This window comes from Octopus bimaculoides, chromosome 5 (genome assembly GCF_046866305.1).
Source record: "Octopus bimaculoides isolate indiv1 chromosome 5, ASM4686630v1, whole genome shotgun sequence".
In the NCBI taxonomy this organism is placed as follows: Eukaryota; Metazoa; Mollusca; class Cephalopoda; order Octopoda; family Octopodidae; genus Octopus; species Octopus bimaculoides.
The window spans coordinates 121801245-121825244 of NC_142932.1; the positions used below are offsets into that span (position 1 = coordinate 121801245).

Here is a 24000-nt window from a genome sequence, read left to right on the forward strand (position 1 = left end):
TATATATATATATATATATATGTATATATACATATGTATATATATATATATATGTATACATGTATATATGCGTGCGTGTGTATCTATCAACTTGACATTCTGCCACGTTACCAACACACGTACTCACACACATACACGCACGCACACACACACATAAACACAGACACACCTATATACAATATACGTAGATAGGTGGATACGGGAATGTATGCAAATTAATTCGCTTAAATATATCTTGTCGCATTTTATGTAATACCTGTATTTTAGACACAAGCATGTATGCATACACAAAAATTATATATAGAAATTTTTATATCTTCATTATTGTATATAAATAGTTATATATATAAATATATATATATAAATATATATATATATATATATATATATATATATATATATATATATATATATATATATATATATATATATATATATGTATGTATCTATATGCATATATGTTTATGTATACATATATATATATATATATGTATATATATATATATATATATACATACATATACATATGTAGGCATATGTATATATATATATATATATATATATATTTCTGTATTGCCCACAGGGGGCTAGACATAGAGTGGAAAAAATGGACAGACAAAACGATTACATCGACCCCAGTGCGTAACTGGTATTTATTTAATCTACTCCGAAAGGATAAAAGGCTAAGTCGACCTCGGCGGAATTTGAACTCAGAACGTAACGGCGGACGGAATAACGCAAAGCATTTCGCCCGTCGTGCTAACGATTCAGCCAGCTCGCTGCCTGTATTATATACATAGGTGCATATATATGTTTCTGTGTAAACCTGTGGGCATCGGTACCATTTTCCTCTTTCTCCGTTCTTCCATTCTCCGAACTTTCCATCTTTCCGACGAAGGGCTACGCCCGAAACGTCATACACTCTCTCTTTCCTTTCCTGAGCGTCCAATAATACTATCCATATCACGTCCTCACTTTGTTGTTTTTTTGTTTTTTTGTTATTGTTTTTTTTAACTATATATATATATATATATATATATATATATATATATATATATATATATATATATATATATATATATATATATATATATATATATATATGTGTGTGTGTGTGTGTGTATAGAGATTGAAACATTCAGACTGACAGCCAGACAGACAGGTGATTGCTATCGAGAGGGATCAATATGTCTGCATGTCTGAAATATCGAACTTGCATTTGCCCTTTGCGTAAATATTTTCTCAGTTTCCATGTCTTCGAAAGCCTACATTATGTGCATCATGCATCATGCATCCTTTTGAGTATGTATTTACTTTATATTTTAAATTTAGCAACACAAAGTTCCATGTATGAGGAAAAAATTATTGATTAATATTCCATGCCTCAAACTGACATAGCCTTTCATAATTAACATAACATTAGAAACCCAGAGAGCGTGAACCTGTTCGGTCGAACTGCTAGAAATTAAAGTGAAATCTTCTTCAAATCCACTGTAGCATTTTACAAAAACGACGCTACTTTGACATTGAGCTCCCTCGTATTCTAAACAACTGGTTACTCATGGCTGAACGGACGCATACTTGAGGTTACCTGAGCTTCAACATTTGTAACAGCAAATATGACTCTATGTATATTTATATGCACTCGTTCATTCCTTTTTTCTTATTTTGCGAAAATTAATATAGACGAGCACATACGTTTATAAAGGTGTAAGCTATAAGCAATACCAAAGAACGCACTGTCACCTCAATTTTTCTCACTTTTCGAAAAATGAATCTCTTTTGGTTTCTCGTAATGCTATAAGAAAGCTGTGACGTCACTCATCTTGCACAGAAACATCTTTGACTATGGTTGACCAAGTTCGGTATTATTATTTTCAATACGTGATTCTCTCCCAAAGGAAGTTTTCTCCTCTGGAATCGTTCATATTTCTGCTCGATTCGGGTTGGAGCAAGTACAGTATTTTTATTTTAAATACACGATTCTCTCCCAAAGGAAGTTTTCTCGTCTGGAATCGTTCATATTTCTGCTCAATTCGGGTCCACTTGGTGCTAAACAGCAACATCGGATCTAAAATGTCAGTCTTTACTTGGTTACAAACCTTCTAGATCTAGTAACGAAAACGCCTGCAATCCATCAAATCGCAGTCTACCCTATTACTAGAGAAATACATAGGATAACGTAGTTCTAACGATTGTGCGATGGTTATAGCTTGAATGACATTAGTCATCGTTCCGCTTGATGAAGTTCGATATAGGCCAAGCAATACCAATTACCTAGCGAAAATATAGATATACCAACGCTGACAAACATGCACATATACGCATTTTTTTATCATTTCTTCTACTTGCTTTAGTCATTAGACGGCAGCCTGGCTCAGGCACCACCTTAAAGAATTTTAGTCGAACGAATGGACCACATTAATTATTTTATATTTATTATTATCATATACACACAACAGTTTAGACTATTGGAAAAGAAAAAAAATCCTAACATCGGATTACAACACATAACCTTAGATACCAAGGATCCTCCTAAGTATGCTAGTTGTCCCTAATAACACTGTTTTCAGGAGCCGTACTAAACTGGGTTTTACGCCTATTTCCTCTATCCATCCGTTCAGATCTTTAGGGATAGTTCCTGATGTACTTATAACTACTGGGATACATTTTACCCGTACTTTCTATAGTCTCTGTAATTCAATGGTTAGGTCCTGGTACGTTGCTATTTTTCTATACCTCTCATATCTATTATTATTATTATTATTATTATTATTATTATTATTATTATTATTTGTAACTCCTGGTACTTATTCTATCGGTCCCTTTTGCCGAAGTGCAAGGTAACGGGAACGTATATACACCAATAGTAGTTGTCAAACAGTGGTAGGCAATAAACGCAGACACAAAGACACGCATACGTGTGTGCGTGGGTGTACATAATGATATTAAATATGCAAATGCGTCGCCCCAGCATGGCCACGGTCTAATGACTGAGACAAGTAAAAGATAAAAGATAAGGACTTGAATGCATGGTTATGTGAGTTAACAGTTTGTTTTGCAACCATATGCCTAAGATTTCCGTCTTCCTGTGCGGTATTTTGGATCAACTAATCCGTGGACTGGTTGGTATATATACATCTCTGGACCTACCAATCGTATGTAAGTGTCTATGCTAGTATACGTGTGTGTATGTGTGTGTGTGTGTGTGTGTGTGTGTATGTTTGTGTGTGTGTATTTGTGTATGTTTTTGTTTGTGATGCTCCCCAAACAACTTGATAAAACCGATGTTGGCTTCATTACGTCACATAAAGGAGGAGCTCTACAAAAGATTTTGATAAAGTAAGTTTCAAACTGAAAATAAATTGTGGAGCAGGTTTGTTCGACTAAACCTAAATGGTAGAAAGGGCCTCGGCATAGACCCTGCATAGCCCAGACATAACCCCGGCATAGCCCCGGCATAGCCCCGGCATAGCCCCGGCATAGCCCCGGCATAGCCCCGGCATAGCCCCGGCATAGCCCAGACGTAGCCGCTGAGAAATCGCTTCAGCGAGGAAAAGACGAAACGCGGAAAACAGTAGGATGAGAACAAAACTGGTAATGGTAGTTATCAGAATATAAGTAGAAAACACTTGAAAATTGAAATAATTTGGTTTGACGTGAAGAAGAAGAAAATTCCAGGGTTGTAAAAGAATGTAATAAGCATTTTATTGAGTTGTTCAGCAAGGAAATAAATAAGTAGATAAAGGTAAATTGGATGGCAGTTCAAAAATCGACTAAAATGAGTTCAAAAACAACGAATATCAATGTTCGCTTGAGTTTGAAAATTTGTGAACCAATCTAACGGGCGTGTATACACGCATACTCGCAATATTCGCAGATGATATTGCGTGTTCAATCTCACTGAGAAAATCTTAGAAAAATTATAATTTTGCTAGACTCAAACCATAAATATATGTGTGTATTCGTACATACATACATGCATATATACTCTTTGCTTTTACTCTTTTACTCTTTTACTTGTTTCAGTCATTTGACTGCGGCCATGCTGGAGTACAGCCTTTAGTCGAGCAAATCGACCCCGGGACTTATTCTTTGTAAGCCTAGTACTTATTCTATCGTTCTCTTTTAGCCGAACCGCTAAGTTACGGAGACGTAAACACACCAGCATCGGTTATCAAGCGAAGGTGGGGCGACAAACACAGACACACAAACGCACACACACAAACACACACACACACATACATACATACATACATACATACACACACACATATATATATATATATATATATATATATATATATATATATACGACGGGCTTCTTTCAGTTTCCGTCTACCAAATTCACTCACAAGGCTTTGGTCGGCCCGTGGCTATAGTAGAAGACACTTGTCCAAGGTGCCACGCAGTGGGACTGAACCCGGAACCATGTAGTTGGTAATGCACTTACATTAAACATATTTATGCACCTTTGTGTGTTATATATACGTATGTATGTAGATGGAAATATATGTACACGTATATACATGTGCGTGCGTGTGTTTGTAAGTGTGTGTATATATATATATATATATATACATATATATATATATATATATGTATATATATATAGATATTTATATATATATATATATATATATATATATATATATATATATATATATATATATATATATATATATATATATATATATATACACATATATATATACATAAATATATACATATATATATATGTGCTTATATAGATAGATAGATAAATAGATAGAGAGAGAGCGAGAGCGAGAGAGAGATAAATAGATAGATAGATACATTTATGTACATTTATGTATATCCCTTTCTATATGAAATGGGTGTGCATTTATAATTTTCATCGCTTCAACATCCACTCACTTATTATCGAATATTCTTTAGGTATTCACAATAACAACACCTGTTACATTTCTGCAGACGGTTCTTTAAATTTAACCGTAGCCTGATCGTTTGCCAGCTGAGACTTGTGTGACTTCATCTATCAGTTCTCGAAATCCTCAATAAACTCCCCACTCTCTTACCTTCAACTTCTCTCTCTCTCTTTCTCTCTCTCTCCCTCCCCCCTCTTTCTCTCTATCTATCGCTATCTATTTATTGATCCATCCCATTTAGTTCACCAACAACACACACATGCAGGCATTTATAATACAGAAACTTATAAAGAGTAATATTTTGATAATGAATTTAAAGACATGACTAACTTAAAGGAGACAGCTTTGAGATCACGTGATGCTCATACTTTCCCTTCTTCAGAGTTTACAGCTTCCGCCACAATGTATAGACATGTGACAGGAGTAATATACTTGTCGCATTGACGAAAATTTCATCATTGACATTCAGTCCTTCACTAAGAGGGAGCTTCTATTTTTAATTCCACTTGCTAGAAATAGGACCCAAATCCGCCACACAATATCGGCTGAATTTTCCCTCCTATCTGTACTGTGTTGCTGTGGCGAATTATTGGTAGAATTATAAGCACGCCTAGCAAAGGGCTTAGAAACATTTCCTCTGTTTTTACGTTCTGGGTTCAATTGCTGACGGGGCTGACTAAGCCCTTCAGCCGTTCGGAGTCAATAAAATAAGGAGCAGTTGAACACTTTGGTCGATGTGATAGACTTACACCTTTAAAACTGCTGACCTTGTGGACAAATTTGAAACCAATGAGTATTGTGTTATGTCTACAAGAGATTATATCTCGAATAAAAACTGCAGTATTCTTCCGTCGACGGTGTATATACGTTTAGAATAATACGTAGATGGCTATTTTAATTTGATGCTGCTTCAATTGCATACAGTGTGTTTTTATTCTATCCGGCATCTATTAGCAACATCAGTGACTGCATTATTCATCTTTTCCTGTACAGTGGAGGTGACAAATTTCGTATAAGTATGTGGTTGTGAGTAAACCTTATTGACGAGGCCTAATTAAGCAGCAATGCATATGGCGTTCTCTCTAACCGTTTTCGTCCCCATCCAATATATATTGTGTTTTTAACACATCACGTCTCTAAGAGATCTTATTTCGGACGGAAACTGAAAGAAGCCCGTCGTGTACATATATATATATATATATATATATATATATATATATATATGTGTGTGTGTGTGTGTGTGTGTGTGTGTGTGTGTGAATATGCTTGTGTGTCTTTGTTTGTTCCCCCACAACATCACTTGACAACAGATGCTAGTGTGCTGATGTCCCCGTAACTTAACGATGCGGCATACGGATCCGATAGAATAAATACTAGGCTTACAAAGAATAAGTCCTGGGGTCGACTTGCTTGACTAAAGGTGGTGCTCTGGCATGGCCGCAGTCAAATGTCTGAAATAAGTAAAACAATATATGCACATATATATATGTGTATGTATGTATATATGTATATATAGCATGTGGTATAATTATAAACAGCGCAAATTTTAGCCATTCCTCCGCAGACTAAAAAAAATGATGAACCAGTTTAATCGATTTTCGAACATTATTGGATTCTCATCAGAGACGTCTACATCATTCTGACAATCTCCAGAGAAACAATCAGCCAAATAGTTTATATACTCAACAAATGCAGCGGTTACTCTATGAAGGAGTCCATAATTTGTATACCGAAAGTGTTTAACGCCCTATAAATGCCAGCGGTTTGTCAAAGGGCATCTTAGTTGACACAGCATGACGGTATGATATAATAAATATATACGCACATCTATGGGTAAAAAAGAGACGTGACGGACCAGAGGACACGAGGAAGAGAACAATAACAAGAGATCTTAAAAGCAGAGGGTTAACAATTAAACCAGTTGTCAAGGATACTTTCAGTCATAGAATGTGGAATGATCTTGCTGTCGCCTCAAGTGCTACAAGGGACAATGAGAACCGAAGGAATGAATGAATATGCGTATATATACATATATATATATATATATCATATAATATATATATATATATATATATATATATATATATATATATATATGTGTGTGTGTGTGTGTGTGTGTGTGTGTGTGTGTGTGTGTGTGTGTGTGTATGTATATATCCATATATACATACATACATGTGCATACTTACATATATATATGTATATACACATGCACATATGGGTACAGGACGTCAAAAAACGTAAACAACATGAAAAACGAGACAGGCAACATAAAGAGCAATCCCGTCATCAGTTCTTCAACTACTCCGCATTTCGAGCGTTAGGGCAAAGATGCGTCTTCGTCAAAACAGTCGCTGGTGCAAAGCAAATTAAATAAAGTTTGGGATTTGCGGAGGGTCAAAGTTGGTAACAAAAACAGGATAGTTAAAACAAACGGTAAGGGTTGTTAAGCCATATATATATATATATATATATATATATATATATATATATATATATATATATATATATATATATATATATATATATAATTCAATAATAGGATAAAGTCTTTTATCAGAATTTATCAAGTATGGTAGTTTGACCTTAGAGTCCTTCTTAGCTTGAGGCATTCAAGTATAGTAATTCCCTTATATAAATATATATATATATATATATATATATATATATATATATATATATATATACGCACATACGCAGGCGCACACAAACAAATGTGATTATATAATATATCCCGTTTATGTGGAATATATATCCGTATATAATATGCGAATATTTTATATATCATATATACAAACACTTGTGTATACGCTGTATATGTGTGTACGTGTGCATGTGTGAAAATTGCAGACCAAAGTCATCCAAGTCGCAGTAAAATTTCTTTTACTCAATGTCGTGTTGTTAAGCTCCGTAAGTAATGCCACGTATAAAACTGCTGGTAATCGATCTTCGACGTCAAACAACGCCAGTATGGTGTAACAAACAAAGACTTATAAAAATTCAACATGTCTGCCAATCATTGTACAGCTGCTTTTATCTTTTTACCTTTTTTTTTTTTTTTTTTGCCTTTACTTCTTCTGTAGTAAAGTAGACTGAAAACGTGTCTGGAGTCGTCAACGCAGAAGACTAGGCTTACTAGCCAACTGCATTCCATATTAAATTAATTTTAAAGCTACATGAAAAGTATTCGGGATTGACTCACCCCTGCCTTTGTTTGACCGGATTTAGTCATTTAGGAAATTATTGTTCTCATCACTAAGGCTATAATTTTTATTAATTAAATTTGTTTGGCTCACTACATCAAGTATGCAAACGCCTACTTTATTTTTATGCTGGAGTGGAACTTGTAAGCCATCACGGAAAGAAATTGCTGGGCAACGGATGTAACGTGTCGATGATTAATCAGGCGCAGGCATGGATCAGCGGTTAAGAACTTCCTTCTCAACGATGTGGTCTTGAGTTCAGCTTCACTGTGCGGCACCGTAGGCGAGTGTTTTCTACAGTAGCTCCGGATCGGGCAAAGATGTAAATGGATTTCGTAGACAGAAACTAAAATATTTGTCTCGGACTTTTTGTTTTGCTTGTCCCCCACCACTGCTTGACAGCCGGTGTTGTTTTGTTTACGTACCTGTAATACATGACTTCGATAAAAGATATATACGGAATAAGTATTAAGCTTTAAAAAGTACGCAACTATTCAACTTAGCTCGTTGGATCCAACGACTACGAAATGATGTAAATTAACCTGGAATATGTTGTCCTCTATAAACTATCTAGGTGGTTCCTTTTCCCATAAGATCGATTCGGATGAGTGATATCATTGACTGTTCCAATATCGGGAACTTGTCAATTAAACAAAGCTTGTAACGCTTCATCCGTTGAAATATGTAGTAAGTTTATTGACAATTCCGAAACTTGGTCCCTAAATATTCACATTTATTTAGACTGGAATGCCGAATTTTGTCCATCCTTTAACCTAAATAAATGAAGACGATGTGAGTCCCTTATAATTCGTATCCATGTTATTTGTATGCTGGTTATACGGGTCTTTTGGAGAGAAGTAAGCACGTGAGTGGAGAAACAGCTGGAGTTAACATTATTTCATGTTGGTTCAGGCGAACATTACCCCTATAAAAATCCGAAAGACGTCATTATATACATCTCCAATTACCTTCCGGAATGATGTAATAGTTCAAAGCAGTGTAAGTGGGAATGAATTTCACACGAAGAATGACTCACCCACCACAAACAGAAATGAACGATGAACAGAAGCAAAGTAATCTAGTTTAAACTGCTACTTAAATTGGTCGTTACTGCAAACGTAGTGCACAATGTTCTAGTGCTCCAAAGACAAAACCATTATCACAAATTTTGTAATCTTTTCGATATGCATTCCGTTAAAGTCTGTCATCGTTGCCTAGACAACATCCCGAACAGCATAGAATGAAATTACAAACGGTCATTATAAAATTTTTCACGGACCATTACTGTCAACATCTTCACTCTATTTTCATTTACGCGGTTTATAAAAATATAAAACCCAAAACTTTAATCCATAATTATTTACAAAATGTGAAAAGTACATCTGTACTCTATTGTACTGTAAGTACTCTATTGTACTGTAAACATAAATGCAATCTAAAATTAATGAAAAAATTAATAAAATGAAGCTCCGCATACACATAATGAAAATAATTGTTCCTCTGAAAAAAGTGCAATTGAAAATAAATTTTTGATCATCACAGTAATGTTCTTGGGTTGAGGGAAGAACATTGTGAACTTTGTTTGAATAATCGTTTTCGTCTTTTCTTCATATATCTTACGATAACAACACACAGCATCTTAAATGATACGTTTGTTATTTTGGTCGTAAGTGTAGATGTTCGTAAGTCGCATAGGTCGTAAGTCGAGGAGAAGGTGTGTGTGTATACATGTACGAGCACTGAAGTGCACAACACGATGAGGGAAATATGTATGTATTTATATATGCATGTATTTATATATGTATGTATATATATGTGTGTATGTAGGTGTATATTTACACATATATATATAAACATGTATGTGTACGTGAGCGAGTCATTACATACACATATAAATAAACAACTCGAAAAGGAAGTTAAAGTTGGAATTCTTTAATTAGTTCCTTAAGATAGTTAATGATAAAAGTATGATAAAAACTTACGACAAACTACAAGGACATACTCAGGTGTGAAACCAATAAAGAGATACAGAAGTACAACAATAAAATATAATTAACTAAAGTGTCAAATAAACATTGCATGGCCTCAGATACAGCTATCATATTCTAATGCAAATGTGGTCGGGGAAAGTTGTTAATTAATATGAAAAGCAAGCTAATATTTTGAAAAATCATTATAGCACAATATAACAACGAATTCACTGACTTTAAAGAGGACATCACTACACAATTAAAATTTAAACTTAGCAAATGAATTACCACTCAAAACTAAGAGATATGACTTTTTTTTCCAATAGATAGAAGAGTTTAGCCGTTCATCCGTCGTAAACACTCATAAGTAGAACTAATTCTCATCACCTGCAATTTCTGAAATTAACACTCCAATTTGTTGGAGAAATAAACAACTTCATAAATTTGTAAATCAAAATACAAAGAAGATATGACATTCTACAAGAAATTGATAAACTTGACAACATTTCTGCTGTAAATGTAGATAAACAGTTTATCAGTTTGTTGTATTAAAAAAAAACTACAAATATAAAATTAGAAAAGGTGTCAAGAAATAACATTGGCTTTCACTATGAGACTCGCTTCCGTTGCTTATGACGCAATCTCTATAATCGTGAGCCTTTAAATATTCGTTTACGAATGCTAATTTAAATAAATAGGCGGTGCTCCAGGATGGTCCCAGTCAAATGACTAGAACAAGTAAAAGAGTAAAAGAATAAATAAATCATATAACTTAGAGAAGCACCAGATAGTAATTGGTACTCGATCTTAGATGCTGACTAGAGGCCAAAAAGGAATTCCAATTTATTATCAAACGGAGGCGTTTTCAACTGGGCGGAAGTAGTTTCTCGTCTGCGCAAGTGCTGTCACAGCACTAGCATAGACGAGAAATTACTTCCGCCTCATACACAACAGCAAATCCGAGGAAATGAAAAATCTTGTTTCTATTAATTCATTATTTGAATTGAATGAAATCACACACAGAGCGAAGAACATTCGTTTCCCAATCAAGCAAAAATATTCCGTTTCTACTATAAGCACAAGGCCTGAAATTTTGCGGGAAGGGGTTAGGCAACTACTTTGGCCCCAATGCTGATTTGTAATTATTTTATCGACTTCGAAAGGATGGAAGGCAAAGTTGTCCTCGGCGGAATGTCAACTCAGAGCTTAAAGAAGGACGAAATTCTGAAGAGTATTTTACCCAGCGTGCTATCGGTCCTGCTAATTCGCCGCTTTCCGCCAAAGTATAAATATTAAAAACTTTATAAAGGCGGCAAGCAGGCAGAATCATTTGCACGCCGGACAAAATATTTACGAGCTTTTGGTCCGTCTTTACGTTCTGAGTTCAAATTCTGCCGAGGTTGACTTTGCCTCTCATTCTTTCGGGGTCAATAAAATAAGCACCAGTTGGACACTGGAGTCTATGTAATCGACTAGCACCCTCTCACCGACATCTTTCAAACCTGTAGCTATAGTGGAAACGATATTATGGATTACACGTGGGAAGAATCTTCACGTCCTAAAACTGCCAACGCTAAGGCTTCACAGGAAGTCTGAAGAACTATCTGTTGCCCCAAAAGGTTAGTTCTTTGGAGAACTCGCTTCATCTTCATGATTAATCTGCAAAAGTCTACACAGTCCTCCATGACACCCGTAGATTGATCAGAGTTCCCTATTTTACAAAAATCTAACAGCCTATATCACAGCAAGAAATTCAAACGAGGGTAGTAATAGCTAACTCCCTACTTCACCAAGAAACCAATCGCATAGAAATGGCTATTCAGAGGGCTGAAAACGTTAAAGAATAAAAGGGTGTAGCATCTCATTGCTCTTAAACAATGGGGATTGATCAATCGATGCCATACCAATACATCCAGTCATTTCAATGTATCTTGATTGAGTATAATTAGAGTGACACTCTGAGAATCGACAAAGTGATTCATCAACTTATTTTTCATAAACGTAATCTCTATATTATTTACTGGACAATTGTTCTTTTCGTTTGTTAACAAACACCAATATAAAACATGTATGCTCGAATACGTGGGTAGATGAAAACATGTGTATGTGTGCGTGTATGTGTGTGTATGTGTGTGCGTGTGTGTGTATGTCTATGAGTGTGTGTGTGTGTGAGTGAATAACACTTTGAGGGAGTGTAAATGTGAGTGTGAGCGCGTAAATATGAGAGCTTGGCTATCTTAGTGTGCGTGTGACAGAGAGTGTGTGTTTGTGTATATGTGGTCATGTGTGTGCATGAGTGTATGTACAAACGCGTATTGTTCAGTGCGACGACTTGCTTGCTGTTCTTGTTAGCTCATGTTGAATGAGAACACTAAAGAAGACATAATTACATAGTTTTGACATTTTTATGTCCTTAGGTTTTTCCACCCAACAATGTAATATTTCTTTGTGCTTATTTTCAAAGTAAAAAGTAAATCACTGCTTAGTCTTATCATTGAGATTCAACAAATACATTTGCCTTGATTTATTAATTATTCTTTGTTTTTTTTTATTGTTTTTTGTTTATTTGTTTGTTTGATTTTTTACTGTTGGTCTAATGATGCTATTTTGGTTGACCTCTTTCTTCATATAATCTTGACAAGAGTGTTATGTATGTCACATTATTGTAGCACAGGTAATGCAAAAATAAACTATTACTTGACGAGTAATATCATTCGAAAATTTTAAGGGCGTCGGATTGGCAGAATCGTTAGACTGGCGTGGAAGAAAAAATACGGTGTAATTACACAAAAGATTTCAAATTTCTGTAGCGACATAGATCAGTGATATACAAGTTGGTCATATGGCCCAGGAGCGAACCACCCAAAATTTTCGCCCAACTACGTTGACAGTGTATATTTAGTAAAATATTGTAAGCATATTCATCTCGAGTTTTTCAGGATAATTCTATTTAATTGTTGTATTTCGGGACAGTCATTTTTTGTTTGCCAAATAAACACACGCACGGTATATTTGTTCTTCACTCGTTTATTATTGTCCCTATTTTAACTCATTTCTACAGTGCGGATATCTTTTTTGTCACACATCTGTGACCTCTTCAGTGACACTGTTTAATTATCTTTTACTTCATTTATAATGTTTGCCTTTCTAATAGGAATAGGGTTTTTTCTGTTATAGTTTGAATTAAAGTCGTTCTTAAACAGTGATTTTATTTTTCAGACTCAATAAAATAAGTACCTGGGGTCAATTAAACCGACTTAGCCCCGCCCCGAAATTGCTTACCTTCTTCGAAAATTTGAAACCAAATTAATCTAAGTGTATACAAATAGACAGTCTGATCATTTTGCTTTTTAATATGTTAACAGCTTAAGGCGGCGAGGTGGCAGAAACGCGAGCACGCCGGGTGAAATACTTAGCGGTATTTCGTCTATCTTTACGTCCTGAGTTCAAATTCCTCCGAGGTCGACTTTGATTTTCATCCTGTCGGGGTCGGTAAATTAAATACCAGTTGTGTAGTGGGGTCGATCTAATTGACTGGCCCCCTCCCACAAAATTTCGGGCCTTGTGCCTAGAGTAGCAAAGAATATGTCAACAGCTTAGATGGATGTTGATGAACGAAGTTTAATTCCTTTTGTGGATATAACTGTAAAGATTCAGTCGTAGTAAGCCTAGTTTGACTTAGATATATTTCGTGAATTTTCGTTAGTAGGTTGTTGATTAGTCCACTCGTGGTTAGCTCATCTCTTAAGGAAGTATATCCACAGCTATACTACCCAATGTGTAACTTACATAATATAACGAAGTAATTTAAGGAAGACTTGACTGTTATATCCAGCAATTCAACCGACCACCAAGAGACTAGCGCCCTGGCTCCTCGCCGTGTTGGGTTAGTATGAATCATGTTAGTTGTGTAGTTTGCATCTACTGAAAGCTAATTCTATTCTCTCTGCATATCGTCTGTGCTGTTATAACATGATTTATGACGTGTTAAATAAGTCTATAGCTGTGTGTATATATAAGTAGCATAGCCATGCTGTAATATACTTTCCCTCAGTCAATTACACGCAGAATTAATCTTTTCTTTTGTCTTGAATCAGAGTTATTCTTTTCACAAAAATGATTTATTGGCAATACTTACTTTTTTATAGGCCCTAAAGTGCTGGAATGCAAAAACGTTCCAAGGCATGCTAAAATAAATTAGAGTAATAAAGTGTCAAATTTATTTCAAAAACAATTAAAAAACTATCAGAAATTCGTTTCCTTGTTTTCTTGACTTCGTCATGGCTATTGTTTACATAGTAAATTATTTTTTAAATTTAGTTTTCTTATATTTGCTTTTAGCTGTCGTGGCTGTTGAAAATTTCTATATACGTCTCAATGTCACCCCTTTAAATGTAGGTCATTCGTAATTTCTAATTAACGATTAAAGTACTACAGTTCCAACTATGATATCGATCGTGACTTAAAAGCAAGCACGCCGTGATTTAAAAAACAAACACGAAAGCAATCAAACGGTGATATGTCTAAATCATTTCTGACTATAATGCCAGTGATATAAGCGCGAGTGTAGTTGTATGAATAAAATGATTACTATTCAAATACGTGCTTCTGGGTTCAGTCTTACAGTGTGGTCATCCTGGGCAAAGTGGCTTATATCGAAGCCTTCGATTGATTAATGCGTCTTACTGGAATTTATAGACAAAAACTACAAAATAGATTATCCTGCATACACATAATACACACACGTATACATCATATATGAGTGGCTGTGTGGTAAGTAGCTTGCTTACCAACCACATGGTTCCGGGTTCAGTCTCACTGCGTGGCACCTTGAGCAAGTTTCTTCTACTATAGCTTTGAGCCGACCAAAGCCTTGTGAGTGGATTTGGTAGACAGAAACTAAAAGAAGTCCGTCGTATATATGTATATATATGTATATATATATATATATATATATATATATGTGTGTATGTTTGTGTGTCTGTGCTTGTCCCCCTAGCATTGCTTGACGACCGATGCTGGTGTGTTTATGCTCTCGTAACTTAGCGGTTCGGCAAAAAGGGACTGATAGAATAAGTACTAGGCTTACAAAGAATAAGTCCCGGGGTCGATTTGCTCAACTAAAGGCGGTGCTCCAGCATGGGCACAGTCAAATGACTGAAACAAGTAAAAGAGTAAAAGAGTATATATATATATATATATATATATATATATATATTTATTGATATATATATATATATGTGTGTGTGTGTGTGTGTGTGTATATATATGTGTGTGTCTATATATATATATATATATATATATATATATATATATATATATATATATATATACATATATATATATATATATATATATATATATATATATATATATATATATATGTATATATATATATATGTATATATATAGACGTGTATATGAACATATTTGTGCGCGTATGGGTATATATACGTGTGTGTGCGGATATGTATACGTGTACATGTGTATGGTTGCATATATATATATGTATACATATAGGTGTGTGTGTGAGGGTGCGAATGTATGTGTTTTACGCGAGTGTGAGTCAGCATACGTATATATGCACATGTACATGGGTGTGCGTGCACGCATGCGTATGTATGTACATGCACGCATACGCGAATCCTATGACCAGTGTTTACTTTCTTCCCTTTCCAGTTTTTTCCCTTTACTTAACGGTCATTCTAATACCTCTTTTGTTTGTCTTAATAACTGTGAACTTCATTGTAATTTCCCTTTGTTTAACGGTGATTTTCATAGCATTTCTGTTTTTTCTTAATAATTGACGAGATGCCGGAGCAGATTTCCGCTCCGATATCCGAAACTCGGAGTTTTATTATGGCAACTGAAAAATTGTCACATACTATTTTACAGATATGTATATATATATATATATATCTATATATATATATATATATATATATATATATATATATATATATATATATATATGTATGTATACACACGTACATACATAGGCGCACGCATGTTTGCATGGCAAGAAGGTATTAGCGTAGCTGTGTGGTAGCACATTTCCTTCCAAATGACATGGTCCCCGCTTCAATCTAACTTTGCAGCACCTTGAGCAAGTGTCTTCTATTATTGCCTCGGACCGCCCAAAGCGTTGTAAGATTAGCTAGACGGGGACTGAAAGGCACCCGCCGTGTATATATATGAGGGTGTGCTGAAAAGTTCCTGGCTCTAAGTGTGTTGGGAAAGGCCTGGTCGGAGGCCTAACCTTCTGAATTCTTTGACAGTGCTTACAAAAGCTGAAGGACCGCTGCAATAAGGGTATGAATCTGAGACGATCATAATTAACTGATCCTCTTGTATTTTCTCTCACTGAACACCAGAAACTTTTCACCAACCCCTCGAATATATACATACATATATATATACATACATACGTACATACATATATATGTGTGTGGAGAGAGAGATACATAGATAGATAGATAGATAGATAGATAGATAGATAGATAGACAGACAGACATTTTCTAATTGTATAGATTTTTTTTCTTACCAGACATTAAGGTAGAAATAAATATTTTATTAGATTTATTTCAAAATAAGAATACGATAATTGACACCACATTTTTTCCCGTCTCTTGGTTATGGAAGCATTTTGTACATTCGTGTTTTATATATTTTTATTTTTCGTTTTTTTAATGCTATGGTCTTTTTTCTGCGTTGTAAAAATAGACTGTATCCAGTGCTTATTTATATATAAATAAACAATCTTAATACAATCACTTCAAATAATTACTTAGAAGATGACGAACCAACGAAATAGCCTTTGCACAGTCGTTCGTGTCTTTGGAAATAGCAGCCATATTTTCCTTAATCAAATTTTAGTGCCTTAAGAAGGAGAAAAAATGTATGTATATACGTTTACTTTTATGTTCTGTTCCATTACGATAATTTTGCATTAATCTGATGGGTTACTCTATAGTTAACTCACTGAAATTTCGAAGTCACTATCAATAATATTCTTTTTTAAGAATAATATATAAAATATATACTCTTTACTCTCTTTACTCTTTTACTTGTTTCAGTCATTTAACTGCGGCCATGCTGGAGCACCGTCTTTAGTCGAGCAAATCGACCCCGGGACTTATTCTTTGTAAGCCTAGTACTTATTCTAGCAGTCTCTTTTGCCGAACCGCTATGTGACGGGGACATATACACACCAGCATCGGTTGTCAAGCAATGCTAGGGGGACAAACGCAGACACACAAACATACACACACACACATATAAGTATACATATATACGACGGGCTTCTGTCAGTTTCCGTCTACGAAAGCCACTCACAAAGCTTTGGTGGGCCCGAGGCTATAGCTGAAGTCACTTGCCCAAGATGCCGCGCAGTGGGACTGAACCCGGAACCATGTGGTTGGTAAGCAAGCTACTTACCACACAGCCACTCCTGCGCCTATGTATTCATAAAATAAGGATTAGAATCTAGTTAATGATAATTATCAGATAGTAAGCATGGAAATGAGTAATTTATATATTAAATTAATAATATATAATTATTAATTTAAAATTATATATATGTATATATATATATATATATATATATATATATATATATATATATATATATATATATATATATATATATATATATATATATATATATATATATATGCATGCATACATACATACAACATATACAAGTAGGTCTCAAATTTGTTGAAGTGTCGAGTTCATGCATGGCTGATATTCATTCCAGTTCTGCGAATCTGCCTGAGAAATCGGTGAAATGTCTGAAATAACATCTTGTTATCTGGAGCAGATTGAGTAATATAATATAATAATAAATTTAGTCTTCTTCATGAAAGAACAGGAAGGTCGTTGTTGATCACCTTCTATTTTGGTCAACGCAAACAAAAATGTTCTGTCATTGGATACCAGCCACTACAATTGCAGTACATTTTAGTTTATCAACTTTAGGCAGATTTGAAATTAAGACATTTAGAGATTTAATCAGTTGATCTATCGGTTTTACCGCTTGAACTAATCAATTGATTTATATATTCAACAAATGTATCATCGATCAAAGAAATCTAACTCTCTGGTGTTTGTTGTTTTACTGGTTTCAAATTTTGGGACAAGGCCAGTGATTGTTTGGTAGGGAGTCAGTTGATTGTATCTGTCGCAGTGTTCAGATTTTACTTCCTTTTATCGACCCCGGAATGATGAAAGACAAATTCGACCTCGGCGAAATTTGAATTAAGACCGACTTAGTTGGAAACATTTTCATCAACCCCCGAAGAGGCGAAAGACAAAGTTGATATTGGCGTGATTTGAACGAAAAGCGCAGAAACTCGGTCTAATAACTTCTAGGTATTATGAAGTGTTCACTATTCGCCTTACCGTGACAGAGTAAAGCAATGAAATAAATACCAGTCAAGAAATGAGACCGATAAATTCGACTGGTTCCTTTCCTACCGCAAACGTATAGCCTTGTTGCATCGGTGCCAGATAACATAATATCATATTTGGAAACATCACAAAGTAGCTTGCAGTAATCGGTTATTCACCGAATACATATTTGGTAAGAGTGCATTGAAGTAACATTGAAGAGAATTAAATTGACACACAGTATCTGGTTCTCAACTCGTCAAGATAGAATTAGATGAAGCGAGAAAACTGATTTCTGTGCATATCTGTTCGTTTTGTTTTTATTGATTGATGGGTGGACAATGAGATGATTTATTATTATCATTATTACTATTATTACTACTATTATCATTATTATTATTATTATTATTATTATTATTATTATTATTATTATTATTATTATTATTATTATTATTATTATTATTATTATTATTATTATTATTCAGTAGTTTTATTTTTATAGCGTGCTTTCACTTCACTACCGAGCGTAGCTCTGTGTACCTTGGGTATGTGCTGTGGTTTGCTGTGATGGTCTTATGGTTACTGTATTGAAAGTGTTTTGCGTAGGATGTGTGCAGTGCCCAGTAGTGCAATTTTCTGTATGTTATATATATTTGTAAGTCCTGGTGTTTTTTTTATGTATTTGTCTGAATATTCTTTTATCAGTGGAGGCGTGTGGCCTAGTGGTTATGGTGTTGGGCTCATGTTCGTAAGATTGTGGTGTCGATTCCTGGACCGGGCAACGCGTCGTCTTCTTGAACAAAACACTCAGGTGGCAAGAATGAGTAACTCTGCGACGGATTGGCGCCCCGTCTAGGTGGGGAATAGATACCCCACTGAAACCGGGAAACCAGCCTTATGTGTCTTTATAACTCGGGAAGAAACTGAAGGCGGTGAGCTGGGAGCATCTTTACCGCGCCAGGCGTAATGCTTAGCGGCATTTCATCCATCTTTAAGTTCCGAGGTTGAATTTGTCTTTCATCTTTTCGGGATCGATAAATTTACTGCTAGTGAAGACTGGGGTCGATGTAATCGTCCAGACCCCTCCCTCAAAATTTCAGGCCATGTGCCTTCAGTAGAAAGGATTATTATTATCATTACCTTTGCACAACTTCTAACGCTGGAGATATACTTCAGTGTCAGCTGTTCACTACCAGTTAACTAAGGTAATACCCCTTATTTTTCGAGCACCTCCCGGAGTATTCGAGCGGTTCCAAGCAGTGCTGTTTTCTGCAAGTGCTCCACCTTTATTGCAGCCCCGATTTGTTTCATGTACTTCTCAAGATTTTTACTCACTGTTCCCAGGGCTCCGATAATTATTAATACTACTACCACCTTTTTCAACGACCACAACTGCTTAACCTCCAAAGCTGACCTGTCATATCTATCGACTTTTCTTTCTTCCTTATTGCATACCTTGTTGTCAGCTGGGAATGCTATATCTATGATCTAGCATAGTTTGCTTTCTTTCTCAATTAAGACTATGCCCGGTTTTCTATTCTCTATCTCATGGTAGCACTGAATCATAAAGTCCCAGAAGATGTTTGCATTATCATTTTCGATGATGCCTAATATTATAAATTACATTGTTGACGTCTATATAATATCACTTAGCTAATTTGATTCGACCAAAATCTATGATAGAAGGTATATGCTCAAACTGAAATAACCTGTGATGGAACCTGGAATTTCGTGATTTTGAAGCGAATTCCTCTACCACTTTGCCATACATATGCTAATATATACATACATACATACATACATACATATATATATATACATATATATATATATATATATATATATATATATATATATATATATATATATATATATATATATATATATATATATAAGGGTGAAAAATTGAATATTAATTTGATTAATATCAATTTAAAACCAGTGGCCTACCATATTGAAAAGTCTGAAGATTCAGAAAAATAATATTACATGCATATAAGAGAGATGACCATTAAGTGGACATCCCTTATGCAAGATGTAGACCCCCATATGGTCTGACCACTTAGAAAAGATTGTTCTCAAGAAAATTCAGCAAGCGCCAGAACGTGAGCGAGTGACAAATGAAAAGATATAAAATAAAAAGATGGCGTTTGCTGAATTTTCTTGAGAACAATCTTTTTTTAGTGGTCAGACCATATGGGGTCTACATCTAGCATAAGGGATGTCCGCTTAATGGTCTTCCCTCTTATATATATATATATATATATATATATATATATATATATATATATATATATATATATATATATATATATATATTGTTTAATGAATATTCTACAGGCATATTGCTCTACATTTGGTATTCAAGTACTACGTTCTCCATATTGTTTTGCACTTATGTGCCTACCTGTATGCCTGTGTGTGTGTGTGTATGTGTGTGTGTGTGTATGTGTGTGTGTGTGTATGTGTGTGTGTATATATATATATATATATATATATATATATATATATATATATATATATATATATATATATATATATATACGTGTGTGTGTGTATATATGTATATATATGTTGTTTATATATGTATGTGTATATATATTAGACGATTGACGTAAACGTATTTCGATTGTATTCATTAGTGTGAACATAACTTATTTACTTGTATGTTTAACCTACATCGATAACTGGGCGTGTCGAAAAACTTCCAGATGTTTCATTAATGGAAGAAAAGTGTACAATAAACATTGTGGTTGTGTGTGTGTGTGTGTGTGCATACATACATACATACATACATACATACATACATAAACGCATACACACATAGTACGTATATATCTACATATAATACTTATATTCATAATATAAATGTATATATGTGTATACGTGTGTATGTGTGTGTGTGTACGTCCGTGAGAGCTATTATCGAACAGTGAGAAAGATTTTTTTAACTCCGTATCGGTAGATAGATATTTATTATTTGTGGGTTAAAAACACAATCAATGTATTTCATAGGAAGAGATCGTGTTCTCCAGCACTTCCATGTGAAACGCTGGAATAGTTGTGATGATGTCTTTACTTGAAACCCTTAGTATCCTAGTTAACTCATAAATAATGTACACAAGGGGTTGCTGAATAGTTGTTGTCCTTGGGTAAAAGAAAGTACAGGAGGAGGATCATTTCATTATAATTCTATTCAACATATTCCCCTCTCAGATTCACTTATTGCGGTGACCCTTGAGTTTTTTTAAGGCCTGTAAAAGAACTCAGAAGGCTCTGCCTTGAGCCAAGCCTTTGGCGAATCCCTTAAAATCAGGAAATTTTCAGCACCCTATCACGTATACCAGCTAGTTTCAGTAGACCAGCTGGTTTCAAGGGTTATGGTTAGGGTTAGGGTTAGGGTTAGGGATAACCTAACCCTAACCTTAACCCTAGCCCTAACCCTTCCTCAACGTCATACCCTACCCTACTGGTACATTGTCTGCTGCATATTGCGAACGGAGGACGAACGACTGCTATATCTAGTAGAATCGTGTAGCAGTACTGAGGAAGGGTAGGACCCTCAGACCAGCTGGTCTACTGGTTCTGATTCCGCGGGATGGGAGTTGTTCGGTCCCTTATTTGCAATATAACGGACACAGATATTGTGTCATCAACCAGCTGGAGGTAGAGCTTTCCTGGAGTTAAAAAGAGTATTGACATTGTTCTGTACGGAACAACCACGATGAGGTGGTAACAATCATTACTTTATATATATATATATATATATATATATATATATATATGCACACACACACACAAAGTCTGATCAATAAGTATCCGGATAGTTGTTATAGTAAGGAAGCTGAAGCAAAAGAGTGAAGAAGCTTGGCACAGATTGACTTTGAACTACATCACTTCCATTGTTTACACCAGTGCCTGGAAGGAATGTGTGTAATGTGATCGTCGCATTAACCATGATAGAGAAAGTTATCATGGTAATAACTGCTCAGAAGCCTATACAAATTTGCAGAAAGTGTATGGAGAGGAGTGTATGAGCCGCACACAAGGGTACGAGTGGTTCAGACGTTTCCAAGATGGCCAACAAAATGCCAATATTGACGAACGTTCTGGGAGACCCGCAACCAGCAGAACTGAGAAAACCTCCTAGATGTGCGCGCAACTGTGAGGGGAAAAGGTCGAATCACCATCTGTGAGGTGTCGGCTGATCTGCAAATTAGTTACGGCTCAGTTCAGTCTATTATCACTGAAGATTTGGGGATGAGACGCGTGTCTGCCAAGTTTGTACCAAAACTGCTTCCAGCTGACCAAACAGAGATTCGGGTTTCAGTTTCACAAAATTTCTTTGGTTGTGTCGAGAACGATGAAAACTTTTTGAAAATTTACATAGGCCTCTGAGCAGATATCGCCAAGCTTTTCTCAAAATTTGATGCAGATTCTCCGTTAAACTTTCTCTGTCATGGTCAATGCGACGATCACACGCTGCACACGTTCCTTCCATGCACTGCTGTAAACAGCGGAAGTGAGCTAGAACGTTAAAACTTAGTGCGCATACACAACAGCAGAGTTGAAGGTAAATCTGTAGTGAGCGGGTTTACTCTGCGTGCTTTAGCTTCGTTACTATGGCAACAGTCCGTATACTTATTGATCAGACCGCACATATGGTGAAATAGTGTAAACACCTCTGATGAGATCCCATACACTGTGCGAAAATCGATGAAGATTGTTCATCATTTTTAGACGTGGTCGTGGCAGTATTGTAAGAGGTTTGCTTCTGAATCACATGTTTCCAGTTTTAATCCCACAGTGCGGTGCTCCAGCATGACCGCAGTCTAATGACTGAAAAAGTCATTATATATATATATATATATATATATATATATATATATACAGTAGTGTTAAATAATTTTGAGATCAAACGCATACTGATGATTAAGCGATATTTCCGTTTATTAAATCTCGATTTAAGCTATGTACTAACAGTTGCGGCCCTCGAACTATGACATTACCCAAGGATGTTAAGTTTCTGGCTGAAATTCATCCCTTAAATGACATCAAAATAAACTCGGCTGTGAGGGCCGAACAAAGAGAACTGCGATTCCTCGAAAGACACATATGAATCTAACAAGGATGTCACATTAGATATTGTAAGCCTTGGTGCACTATGCCTAGATAGAAGATAGGAGGATGACAGTTTGGTTGCTTCTGTTGACAGATAAATTCGATCAAGCTGAAATATGACTACAGCGTGAAGGAACGTAGCTTAGTGGTTAGTGTAACTGGTCACGAGTTCGATTCCTTAAGCAAGACACTTTATTTCACGCTTCTCCAGTCCACTCAGCTGGCCAAATGAGTTGTACCTGTAGTTCAGAGTCAGCTTTCTCATATTCTGTGTCACGTTGGATCTTACTGAGAACTGCGTTAAGTTTACGTGTGTCTGTGGAGTGTTCAGCCAATTACACGTTAACTCCACGATCAATCTTCTGTTGATCGGATCAACCAGAATCCGACACGTCGTAACCGACGGT

General features: G+C 35.4%; 1 long non-coding RNA gene across 1 annotated transcript in view; it reads left to right on the top strand.

Annotated features, from left to right (window-relative positions):
* Window positions 1-24000, top strand: part of LOC106877071 (uncharacterized) — a 44344-nt gene that overhangs the window by 889 nt on the left and 19455 nt on the right. The window lies entirely within an intron of this gene.